Below are 10944 nucleotides of genomic sequence, written 5' to 3'. Positions count from 1 at the left end.
AATACATTGTTGTTCTTTAGAAGGGAATGTAGTTGTTCCTTAAAGGGAATAACAGTTGTTCCTTAGAGGGAACAACAAAGGAAGAATAGAAAAAAGAGAACTTATATACAATTTACACAAGCAAATTCAATCAAAACAGAAAAAAAAATTATGTAAAAATTTCAAAAACTAATGAATTATTCACTGGGTCGATGATGACGATGGGTTGCCTTCCTTAGCAAGAATTTGTATGGTGGAGTCTTCTTATGATTGTTGGCAAAAGGACTCACTGGTAAGCGGTTTTTGATAGAGTTGTACTCGATGTCCATTTGCTTTAAAAGAGTAGCCAGACCCATCGATGTTGGCTAATGTGAGGGTGCCATTATCATGCACCTTTTGTATCTCATAAGGTCCTAAGCATCTGGTCTGGAGTTTTCCCGGAAATCCTGGAACCTAGAATCATACAGGAGTGCCCAATCTCCTTCGTGGAAGATCTTATTTTTTGTAAGGGCATCATGCCATTTCGCTATTTGTTGTTGGATCAGTGCAGTGTGTTGAAGAGCTGATAGCCGAATTTCATCCATTTCATTGATTTGATGTAGCCTATTAATCTATGCTTCATTTAAGTCCTAGCCTGCCTCCTGAGCTATCCTCAATGTCTGGATTTCAAATTCAATTGGGAAGATAGGTTCTTTACCAAACACTAGTTGATATTGGGAATGTCCCATGGTATTTCTCTGTGTCGTGCTGTATGCCCATAGGGCTTTTGGCAATCGGGTAGCCTTGTCACGTTTATGTGATGCAACTATCTTTGTGAATATTGCCTCGATCACTTTATTGGTGCTTTCTACCTGGCCATTTTACTGTGGGTGATATGGAGTCGTGATTCTATGCATGATATGATAATTATTAAATGTTGCACCGATCTTATGGCCTATGAATTGTGGCACTCCATCCGTAATTACCTCTCTAGGCAAGCCATATGGCACAAATAGTTGGAAAATAAAGTGGATTATTGAGTCCTCTGTTGCCCTTGGTAGTACCTCTACCTCCACCCATTTAGTCACATACTCTGTTGCAACTAATATGTATGTATTTTGACTGGATGATGGGTTTATTAGACCGATAAAATATAATTCCCATCTCTCAAAAGGTTCAATGACTATCTACATGTGTAGGGGCATCTCATCAAGCTGCCTAGGGTGTCCCATTCTTTGGCAACTGTCACATGCCTAGAAAAACTTCTTGGCATCTTTAAAAATGCTCGGCCAATAATAGCCCATATGTAAAACTTTGTGACCAGTCCTGGGATCTGCAAAATGTCCACCGCAAGGCCCATCATGTCAAGCTTTCAGGATGTCAAATATCTCGTCTTCCCTGACGCATATTTTAATGTGCATATCGGCCCCTGTATGAAATAAATAGCCTCCAAACCAAGAGAATCACGTGTTGCGCTGTAATATTTCTTTTCTTTCATTAGGTGTCAGGTGCTTGGGTAACTTTCCCAATGCCAAGTAATTTGTGACATCTGCGTACCACAATGTTTTCACAGTTATAGCAAATAAATGTTCATCAAGAAATTGATCTTCTACTGCTCCCTAGTCATCTGTCTTTGTCATTCGTGAAAGGAATTCTGCTACTAGATTTTCTTTTCCTGGTCAGCCTTTGATAGTGATATCGAATTCCTGCAAAAGAATCAACCATCTTGTCACTCTTCCATTTGTAGCAAGTTTATTAGCTAGATATTTATAACAAAGTGATCAGTGTATAAAACCACACGGTATCCTGTTATATAATGTCTGAAAAATTATTTTTTCAGTAACCGTATAATTTAATTCAGCACAAGATAGATTTTTGCTGATATAGTATATTGCATATGGCTTTTTATCTTCCTCCTGGCTGAGAATTGCTCCAATGGCTCTATCTGAAGCATCGGATGAAATTTGGAATGGCAAATCCAAGTTTGGGCCCCTTAATACTGGGGTTGTTGATACAAGTCGTTTTAAATCTTAAAAACCACTGTCACATTTATCAGTGCAAACGAAATCAATATTTCCCATTAATGCATATAATGGTGCAGAAATATGAGAAAAATTCTTTATAAACCTTATATAATAGCAAGAAAATCCCAAGAAACTGCGTACATCAATTTGTGTGGAAGGGGTAGGTATTAAAAGAATTATCTGAATTTTTGTTGGATCTACCTGGATTCCAGCTGCTGAGACATAGTGACCCAAGATGATGCCCTCGGTCATAATCATGTGGCATTTTTCATGGATTAAACAAAGTCTGGTGGCAATGCATCTTTTCAAAACTTTCTCTAATGTTTGTAATGCTGGGTCAAACTGATCTTCGTACGGTGTGAAGTCATCCATGTACACCTCGGGCCATTCATTTATCAGATCTGAAAAGATGCTGAGTATAGCCCTCTGGAATGTGGCAGGTGCATTACATAGCCCAAAAGGTAAGACCTTGTAAGAAAATGTTCACCGAGGGCAGGTAAAGGTAGTCTTATCCTAATCTTCAGGGGCAACCTGAATTTGATTGTATCTGCTGAAGCCATCTAGGAAAGAAAAGAATTTTTTTCCCGCCCATGTTTCCAAGACCTGGTCAATGAACGAAAGGGGAAAATGCTCTTTTTGGGTTTCTTTATTAAGCTCTATATAGTCAACACATATATGCCAGTTTCCATTATTTTTTGGCACCACTACTAATGGAGAGACCCATTTGCTATCAGATATTGGGTGAATGAAGTTTACATCTAGCAATTTTTGTAGTTTAGCTTTAACAATATTTTTAAGATGAGGATTTAACCTCCGTTGAGGTTGTTGAATGGGCCTGGCATCTTTCTCTGTATAAATGTGGAGCATGCATAATTGGGGATCAATCCCTTTCATGTCCAGGTAATCCCATGCAAAGGCCTCTATATGTTTTCTCAGGAGTTGAACAAGCTTTTGCTCCTGGTTAGCATTCAGGTTTTTGTTGATATTCAAAGTTTTTCCTAGCTCAATTTCTATGTTTTTGCCATTATAAACAGAAGCTGTTGGTATTGATTTATCGTTAATATCTTTTAAGGGATCTTCTTCTATTTCGTTATTGAGGGCTACATCAATCATGTGACATTTTAGATGGGATACGACATCTGGTTGGTTAATGTAAGTGTTAATGATGTCATCTTCCATTTGATCCTTAAATTTGAGAGCATCTTCTATGGTTAGCAGTGATCTAATGTTTTCAGTTAGATATGATACATGTAGTTTTCTGGTTTTGATTATTGTTAAACTTGGCTGAGCTGGAGGATATAAGGCTAAATTCTTCACATTGCTTCCTCTTGCTATAGTCATGCTTCCTGTTCGACAACTTATGTAAGCATCCACAGTTGCTAGCCAAGCTCTACCTAGAATTAGGGGATGTCCATCGAGTTGGTTTCTAGGATTGATGATCAAAAAATCTGCTGGGTATTCAGAAGAGTCTACAAACACCATTACATCCTGTAATGTGCATTCTAGTTTGACTACCGATCGGTCAGCCAATTCGAACAAGGTCGTGGTTGGATCCAAGGATGTAATGCCAAGTTTTTGGCAAGTTGTTTTTGTAAGAATATTGATTGTTGCTCCTAAATCGACTAATGCATTAGGGAAGGACCATCCATTTATTTTCACAATGACTATAGGATTTCCTAGGCCTTCATATTTTACAGGTGTTTCTCTACCTGATAGTAAATCAAATAAGGTATCAACTACATGGAAAATTGTGGTTGTTTTTATTTTCTTCTTTGGCTTTTTCATACACAATTCCTTAATAGTTTTTGCATAAATTTGAATGTCTTGAATACCTGGAGGAGTGGTATCTTTATACACAAATTTTGCAATTCTCCCAGAAGATCAAAATCAGGATGTTCAATTGGGCAAGGTATGATTAATCTTTCTGGGAATGGTTGAGAGGAGGTTATTGTTTGATCATGAGTTTTCTATCTAACCATGTTCTTCACTTGTTGTGCTTGTTTTACAGGTAACGGATCTTCAATTTGTACATTTTTATCCCCATCTGATTCTATTATCTGCCCAGATCTTAATTGAAGCTTATTGCACACCCTTAACTCGGTTTCTGGCTCTGTTGTTCAATAATTTGCACATATCAAACCAGTTTTTTGTTGGGTTTCGGGTTGAGTTGGGCTGGGAGCTACGGTTGTAGGTTGGTCTGAGGGTTCTATTGCAATGTGTAGGGTGCTGGCTGTGTGGGTTGAGGTAGGGGTTTGTTCTTACTGGCTGATTTGTAGGTCTTTGCCAGCTTGACAGCGAGTTCTGGCTCTGTGAAGTCGAGGGTGGCCATTGGGATTGATATGCATTATTTTTCCAAAACGGTGGGAAGTAAGAGGAATTTTTCCAATTGTTATTTTGATTTGATTGGTTGGGCCAAGGTGGCATAAGGAATGGTTGTTGTGACCAATTGGAAAAAGGTGGTTGATTCTGCCACATGGCTCCTAGGTATTGTTGCGAATTATATTGCAAAGTTTCAAAGAAAGAAGATGGATCAGTCGGCATACTTGTTTGTCATGGTTGCCATTGGCGACACTGATTTAGTAGGTAGACTAGTTATGTTTCCTCTTCTGCCTCCTTATATACTGCTTTTAACCCCGGGAGTGATGTGTAGCTTTTTGTAGCATGGTCTTTCATACATATGGCATAGGTTTGCACCATATCCAACGGGCACTCTTTGTGACTATGCTTCTTTCTGCATCTACGACTAAATATCACCAAGTTTTGTTTTGCTTCTGGCTATTTTTGCTTGGCTTGCATAATGTCCAATTGCATTTTCAGAGTTCCCAAAATATCAGTTTTGAAATCCTCTAGCAAGTTGCCAATTTCTGCATGAGTTATACCTCCACCAGAGATTTTTTTGTCCATAGTGGTCATGTCGCGTTCTGCTGGTTCCAATCATGTACTACCTCTTAAGGACCTAATACACAATTTAATAATGTCAACATATTCCTCTTGATATATATATCACCTTTACCCATAATATTTAATGTTTCTATCCATTGTTCTTTCATCCCTTTAATCAGTGTAGTTTTTAGCACATTATCAGGTAAAGGAAGAGTTGCATAGGGAGACCGTTGGAAGTTATATTGAAATCGTTCCACATATTCCTCTAATGTTTCCCTGGGTCCTGCTACCATTTGAAATATTTTGTCTTTCAATTCCCTAGATCTGCAATTGTCCTGATACTTTTTTAGGAAAGCAGTTTTCATTTGTTCCCAATCATTTACTGTGCCTCCACCTAATCCCATAAACCATCGCAAGGCTACTCCTTTCAATGTAGAGAGAAACAACTTTAGTTTTTGGGGGTCGATAATATAATCATAACCCTGAAACAATACATCAAACTCAAACAGGAATGTGTCCAGATCCTCTGAGGTCAGTCCATAAAAGGTAGGAATATTTTGGAGAGGGATGGCTTTCATGGGTGCGTTGATAGTTCTGTCAACTATGGGATACTGCAATGTAGAGGTTTGAGGTGTTTGTGGGTTTTTGCCCATTTGATCAAATATGTGCCAATACTTTTCTGGGATCTCTAGAGAGTTATTCCTAGGATGATTAGAAGGGGTGATAATGAGCTTAACATCACTTCCTTGGTCTGGGATAATGTTCCTTGCTGAATTACTACTTGAGGGGATTTTGTTTCCTTTGTTTCCCCTGCTTCTTCTTGAATGAACTTGACAACACTCCCTTGATCTGGGATACTGAGTGTTCCTTGTTGAATTGCTACCTGAGGGGATCTTGGCTCCTCTGTTTCCCCTGTCTCTCCTCCTCCTTCACGAAGATTACAAGAATTCCCTTCTTGTAAAGAAATTGGGTGAGAATTTTCAATTTCTTGAAAACTTTGCTTAGTCCCTTCTGTTTTTTGTGGACCTCACAAAGGCTATAGATGGTGATCCTGTGGCCCGAAGGGAGCCAGTAGGTTGTCTTGAAGCAACTTTTCTAGGACCTACTGATGGCTGAGATTCGGCTTTCTTTAAGATGTCGTCTATGAAAGTTGATCATCCAAGGGTCACTGGTCCTTTAGATCTGTTGAGTTTGGGTAGTGGAATTGGATTATGTTCAGGTTTTTTCTTCTGAGGCATTCATACACACAATTCAAATATTTACTTGTACCCTAAACTTTTAACAATTCTGCTAGAAAGCGGGCGGGGAAGCAGGCATTTTATGTGCTCCGTATGCAAATTCTTACCTTTCGTTTTTAATACCTAGTTCTCTCTCAATAGACATGAAACAAATACTTACTTCAGTTTTATGTAGGTTGTTACCTTCCATCTTCAAAACCTAATTCTTCTTTAAAAACAATCATCAGATGTACATTACTACTTAGAAATGGGTACACTCTCCCCAGCAAGGGTGCCAAAATGTTGATTGATAAAAGGTGCCTTTTAAACTCCTAATTATCTTCACATTAATTATCAATCCGGGAAAGTCTTCTTGTTTCAAGGGTGTACACAATACGTGGCGGCTATTTAACTCAGAGAGTAATGTTTCTAAATTGCAGTATAGATCTTTTAAATACAAGAGTAAACAGATGTAGCAAGTAAATTCTAATTGCAATTAAAAGGAAACCCAATCCTTTAATGAAATCAAATCTTGCAACGATTCAGGTAACAACAATATGTGATTCAAGTAACAGTAGTATCAGTTAAGAGAGCAGCTGTGATAACTCTCCTCTTAGAAACTGATTGAATTTAAATCAAAAGCGTTACTCTATAAAACAACAATGATATCAATCTGAGAGCCTAACAACAATAGTTAATACTCATTACAGTTGATTACATCGAGCAGGATATTTATCTAGGAAACTCAATCCGAAGCGAAATGAAACTAATTAAACAACAATGTTGTAAATTATATAAAATAGAGTTATTCTGTCAATGAAAGAAATAAGGAACAATAACAAAATAAAATAACAGAAAGAAATAATACTATCAAACTATCACACTTGCAATAATGGAAAATATATGAGATAGGTGAAGTGGTGAATTCCACCGGAAGCCAGGCCCTTAACCGCCAGCGTACAGTGCTGGTTGCTTCAAATAGATGAAAAGAACAACAAATCCCCTTATGTATTAATCATGAAAGAGTGTTACAATGTATGTGCATTCTTCACTGCAACGAGAGTCTGTAATTAAGAATTACAATAACAATAAAAACCATCCTCTCCTTTCTGCTTACAATTGTTGCCTCTTATAATGAGAAAGAGGTAAAATGATAAATGATAAAAGTGATCCCTCAGGATCGAGAGATCTTGAGGGATTTGCACAATCTTCTAACTTCAGACATATTTCCCTTCTCGCACTAATCCTTGTGATTTGTTTTGGCCTTATCTTTAACTGTCGCGCTCCTTCCTTAGCTTGCTGCTTTTTTGTTGTTCCTTAGTTAGGGAACAAAAATTGTCCCTTTTCGTATTTTTCCTGCATAAAGAAGGATAACAATCAGCTAAGTCGTAATGGCAGATAATTTCTTCATTCTTACCATAATTCTTTGATATATTAACATATTAGGATATAGAGGGGATATACATAAAGAAAAAGGATGATGAGATAAATAGAATATGCGTACCTTTTCCATGACTCAAGAATAAGACTGAATTAAGCTAACTTATTACAATGAAATAATGAAAATGAAATGTCTGAAGTCAAGGCACTGAAATGATGTAAAAAATGGTTTTCTAATGCTGAAAAACTAGATGCATTGTAACGCTGAGCTGTGCTGCTGAATTAATTTTTACTCTAGTAATTCACAGAGTTTTTCCCAGTGCTTCTCGCTTGGGATATTCATCTTTATTAATTTCCTATACACTTCATCAACATCAGTATAATTGGCAAATGTCGTAGGGTGATGAACATCTTTGGAATCGCATAATGGATGTCAATATCAAATGAAAGTGCTTCCAAGAATGCCCTTGCTATCATGTTGAGTCTTCCCGCTATAACTTTCGAGCTCTCTCTCACCTTATTCATATATGTACTCTGTAATCTGGCCACGTATTTTGCATGTCATTAATCACTAGTAGGTCTGGAAGTCCTTTCTTGTAAAGAGGCTCCATCTTGGAAAAAAATCTTGGTATACCTATGTTCATATTTTGACCTTTCTCTTCAAGTTGTCTCATTAGGTTCCTTTTATTCAGCACTTTCCTCACTTCTAAAATTGTTTTAGTCCTATCTTCATTTTCTACTTCTTCCAGTTATTGACTATTCTTGGAATTTATAAATTTAATAACCTTAGTGGCTTCATTTGGTTTATATCCTATTTGCTTTCTAACCTACTCGATGGCTTCAGTTGACATTTAAAAAAGTTCCTTCTCTTCATAAATGATTTGGATTGAAGGCCAAATTTCTCCCATGTCTTCATTAATTGGTTTCCATATATTTTCTTTCACTTGTGCAATGTTTTTCCTATGATACAGTCTTCTTCCGTTTTTTGCACTCTTTGGGACAATGTCCAGGTCTTCTGTGTTTCGGTTAAATATGTATTCTAAAACCTTAAACTCTACCCCTGTAAAACCTTTATCTCCAACTTCAGTTTCTTTAGATCTTCTTCCTGTATAGTCATGTTTTCCATATACTAAGCTAACTTAATTGAATCATCCACGATAGTTGTGGGTATAACTGTTGAGGATGATGTGTCTATTGTGGTAGTTCTTGTAGGGACATCTATCTATAGAAGAGTTGCAATTGGAACTACCTCGAGAGGAACAAATGAAAGTTGTGAATTCTTCTCCTTTTCCTTTCTTCGTTTATCCATGTTTGCTTATGTTTCTTTAATTTGGGCACCTTTCTCTACTAGAAGCTTTAGCATTTCTTCCTTTTGTAGCTCTCTTTCTCAAATATCTTTAGCCTAGGGATCTTCTGTTGCTGGAAACTTCAATTTCTTTTTGAATGGTACAATATCAATATTCTTCTTTCTGATTCTTTCTTCTATAGATTTAGAATTGTCTGGATCAAGTTCTGCTTTGATCACCATTTCCTCCAATTATTGGATTTTGGTATCTTTGGCAAGTGATGCATTTTTCTCCAATTTGAGTTGATACTGCACATTATTTAGAGTAAGTTGTAATTTTGAGGCAGCGATAACAGTCTGAACGAAAGTCAAGTACACCATCTCTCCCTACCTATGCATATCTCTTTGGTCCAAAGGATGAATATCCTCTGCCTCAAATTCAAAAGTGGTATGTTTGAAATCTATTGTTGATTTTGGTTGAGAGACTTTGGCTTGCAAGAGTGCCATATGCATTCTTCCCTTCTCTATGTCATATGCTGAGATGATTTTGTGCTGAATGGAGGAGGATTGCTTTTTGAACTAAGCTGACATGTTATCATGAATAACCTCATTCCTTTTCTTTATTTCCTTGTATCTCCGAAAAATGTCCAACTATCTCTACTCTGTAGATGTTTCAGGTGTTTGAGGGATAGTAGCCGTAATATATTTTGTAACTAAGGAAGATGATGGAGATTCTGTACCTCCGTTGTCTAGCTTGAAATTCTTCAAACTTGTGAGCACAATAGTGCCTTGTGTGTCCACCAATGATGGAAATTCTATCTTGGAACCAGAGCCAACTTTAAGCTTCTTAATATATATTTTATATTCCTTAGCTGAGACTTCAGTGACTAGAGAATCATCCTTTCTTTCTCTCTTATCTATTTTCTCTTAGGGTATTGGAGCCACTAAAGTTGTCCTTGAAAGTACCTACTCCTCGGCCTCTTGCAACGTGTTTTCCACCCAAGTGTGTTGGTTCATGTATTTTTCTATTTCAGACCTTTAAGTGTGCACATATGGGGTAGTTTTTTTGTTCTACTGTCAACTTGGAAATTACCACAAAGGGTTCATAAGACCAAGTGAAGCTGAGAGAAAAGTTCATTTGTTTCAGCAGGAGGTCTTCTTCCTCTCCTTCTTCTCTAATATTGCAAATAAATGGTCCAACTTGTGTCTTCATCATGAAATGGGATTTCTTCTTGGCTGCCACAAAATGAATATTGGTAAAATGAATTATCTGCCTCATATATTCCAATGCAAATATCCTCATTAGCAAATATTTGTGCAGTTTGTATGGTGGAAACTCTAAAACATACACTCTAATTCCTGTGAATGATTGATAAATGTACCAATCCCCTATTTTAACCTATTCACTGAGCTACAAGACCTTCTAAATTCCTTCACTGATCCTTGGAACCTACTGGCCACTTAACACACAAGTGGTTGTATATACAAATTGATTTATAGACTCTGAAAAATTGTATTCATCTGATTTTTTTCTGACTAAGGAAGTCCAGAAAGAAACTGACTATGGTTGTCCTGGTTGATTTAGTTTCTGTACTGAGAATGGAAACTTATATTATTACAAAAATATAAACATATAAATAAGAATGGATGAATATCCAATTATTCCTTCAGTTAAAAATTGAAGGAATTGTTCATGAATTATATTTAATAAGAAGTGGCCATAGTCAAAGGTGACTGATGGTCCTTTTTCTAAAGAAAGAGTGGACATAAAGCCTAGAATAGGCTCATCTACCAGCTCATTTGAATAATAACCAAGAATGGAAGAAAAAACATAAATAATTTTTCTTGTCCTTTGAGGGAACAAAGAAGAGATATATGGGGAATTTTTATTAGGGAGTTGAGAGACTTCAGGGAAGAAGATTTCAAATATGGCAGCTCTCTAGCGGGAAGTTAACTACTGGTAAATTTCTCTAAGAACTTCAATGGAGAAAGGGAAAAGGGAATCATAGCGGGGAATCTGCAACATTTTATTAATGTTGTTAGGTGTGATGGTGAAGAGAGTTTCACCATTTAGGAAGATAATTTCCCTCTTGATTGCAAGGTAAGAGCCTTGGCATCTCAGGAAAAATTTAAGAAAATGATAGGATTGGGAAACAACAAATAGAGGGAGTCTAGATTGCCAGAGATGTATCTTATG

The sequence above is a fragment of the Pinus tabuliformis genome, chromosome 4_2 (assembly GCF_031772625.1).
Source record: "Pinus tabuliformis cultivar Carrire ecotype Pingquan chromosome 4_2, CPIR1, whole genome shotgun sequence".
Classification (NCBI taxonomy): domain Eukaryota; kingdom Viridiplantae; phylum Streptophyta; class Pinopsida; order Pinales; family Pinaceae; genus Pinus; species Pinus tabuliformis.
Note: the sequence above shows the minus strand (reverse complement) of the source record.